Here is a 2,557-nt window from a genome sequence, read left to right on the forward strand (position 1 = left end):
GTGTGTGTGTGTGTGTGTGTGTGTGTGTCGTCCTAGCAGTAAAGCGTATTTTATTGGAGTTAACACTAAGGTCAAATAAAGCAGATTTATTTCTACGGATTACTAGCACTCTGCTAGCCAGTCCATAAAACAGAAACCAATCACACACACAAACATTCACAGTGAAGGACTGTGCAGCGGAGATATCATTGCTACTGAGAGAGAGAGCTACTCCGGAAATAAGGTGTTATGTTTAACCATTTTAGCCCTAAAAGCCAGAGAAACCTCAAAGTGATTTCGGCCTTTGAAAGCTGGACAGCTGCCCCTCACACCGTCTCATCTCTTCTACTGGTGCTTAATGTCCACATTTTGGCTAAATTACTGATCTATTTCATGGTTATTTTATGGTGTATTTCTCTGCAATAATTCGGTGTGAAGAGTTGGGTTTACTGTTACTCTGATGCAGACATCTAATAAACACATTGTTACTACCCATTATATTATATTTATTATTACTAAACACTCAACCGTTTCCAAGTGACTGAAGGAGATGAGCACAAATGACTTTAAATCCGATTTTAAACTGCAACCTTTTCACCATCTATGTTGTTGCGTGTGTCCTCCAACAGGAAGATCCATGACCGCTCCTGACTGTTACACTGGAGACTGAGATAAAACCGATGAAATGAACAGAAAGTTAGATATTAACTGCCATTCTAACAATCTGACAGGATCCCTCATTATTAATTATAAATGAATATGCACACTCATTTACTTGTAATTAACACAGAAATAACTGGGATATTGCATCAGAATGATACTGAGCATAAGTATGTCAGGCCTGAAACAATATTATTAATGTTAAATAGACAATAATGATATTGATACTGATAAGATGTTGCGATATCAGTCTTGATACATGATTATTATTATTACATTTAAAAAGAAGAAGAATAATAGAAAAGGAAAAGGTGGGATTTATTGTGCAGGTGTATGTTATAATAAAATACAATATACTGTATGTATATTTATTATAATATAGACAAATGAAATGTATGACTTTCTACCCAGACTGAGATGTTACACCATCCTCCAGTCTTTACATTGACTTTCAGTCCACACATGGCCAGATATGCCCGCTCGTTTCTTTATGGGCCCTTTTTCGCCAGTCTGACTGTGTAAAGGACGTATTCAAGCTAAGATGAGGTGCTAATTTGCTCTTTATTGCAGTTGATGCTCTGCTTTAGTAGTGTTTATCCAAATTTATGAATATGAAGCCTTTAGGGCCCTAAAATCCTGAAGCCTTAGGCAATGAAAGTCTGAAGCCTCAGGGCCCTCAAAGTCTGAAGCCTGGGGCCCTAAAAGTCTGAAGCCTAGGGGTCCTGAAAGTCTGAAGCCTGTAGCCCTGAAAGAATAAAGCTTTGGATCTTCAGGGCCCTTAAAGTCTGAAGCCTCAGGGTCCTTAAAGTCTGTAGCATCTGGCCCTGAAAGAATGAAGCCTCAGGGCCCTTAAAGTCTGAAGCCTTGGTCCCTGACAGTCTGAAGCCTCTGGCCAGGAAAGGATAAAGATTTAAGGCCCTTAAAGTCCAAAACCTCGGGCCTGGAAGAGTCAAGGCCCTGAAAGCCTGAAGCCTCAGGCCCTAAAAGCCTGGGGCCCAGGTACAGTTACCTTCTTAGTATTCCATTCTCGAGTCCATGTTGGAACGGATTTCAAGATTCTACATGTTTTTTTGATCTAAAGCACACTATATGTATCAATAAGCTACAGCTACTCAGGCTGTGAATTTTTATCTAAAGCTGTTTTTCACATATGAACTCTGGACCATGTCCCATGAACCAGGTCCTGACATTGTCCGGAGTTTTCCCGCATCACATGGAGCACCATCAGGAGAGTGTCCGTGTCAGAGCGTTCTCGCTTCCTGGATATCCTCCGTTTGGTTTAGGCGAGGGGTGGTGCCTGGGTGGAGAGCGCAGGAGGCAGGACATGACTCAGCAGATAATACCGCCGTAACAGTTCAGCTTCCTCATTTGGTCATGAACAATGAATTTGAATCTGTCTTAAGATTTCAGCGGTTTGCAGGTTTTGCAGGAGCCGCCTGAAAGAAACGTCATCAACGTCATCACTTGCTCGCTGTGACTTCTCAGTTGGACGTTACACAGACTTCGTACTCTGGAGCTGGCAGGGTAAAGAGCGTCTGATGTCCGCTCCAACTGATTCTCACATACAGCTCCTCCGGGTAATGTCTAGATATGTTCAGGGCTGCAGTGCATGATGGGGGAAAGGGGTTATAGAGTTAGTGGAGCTAACACGCTACGGCAGGAGAGAGGCATACAGCATGTTACCACAGACAGAATTTAGCCAGTAGTATTTAGGGGAGCAACGCTGGAGAAGGTGATGAATGAGCAATTGATTAAGCAATTAACAGACAATATAATGGTCTTTCTGAGCTTTAGACTGCACTGATTGGCTGCCATAATTTCCTGCTTTGTCAGGAGCATGATAGCTCATAAATATTGATCTGTTGGTCCTCTGTGTGTGTGTGTGTGTGTGTGTGTGTGTGTGTGTGTATGTGTGTGT

The 2,557-nt window shown here is 42.2% G+C and overlaps 1 protein-coding gene across 1 annotated transcript in view; it reads right to left on the reverse strand.

The window, feature by feature from the left end:
• uvssa (UV-stimulated scaffold protein A) overlaps nucleotides 1–2,557 on the reverse strand; it is a 51,715-nt gene continuing 49,158 nt past the window's right edge. Inside the window, exon 16 of the mRNA XM_032528333.1 lies at nucleotides 1–31. The gene's annotated coding sequence lies outside the window, so the exon portion shown is untranslated. The remainder of the gene's footprint in view (nucleotides 32–2,557) is intronic.

The sequence above is a fragment of the Etheostoma spectabile genome, chromosome 10 (genome assembly GCF_008692095.1).
Source record: "Etheostoma spectabile isolate EspeVRDwgs_2016 chromosome 10, UIUC_Espe_1.0, whole genome shotgun sequence".
Classification (NCBI taxonomy): domain Eukaryota; kingdom Metazoa; phylum Chordata; class Actinopteri; order Perciformes; family Percidae; genus Etheostoma; species Etheostoma spectabile.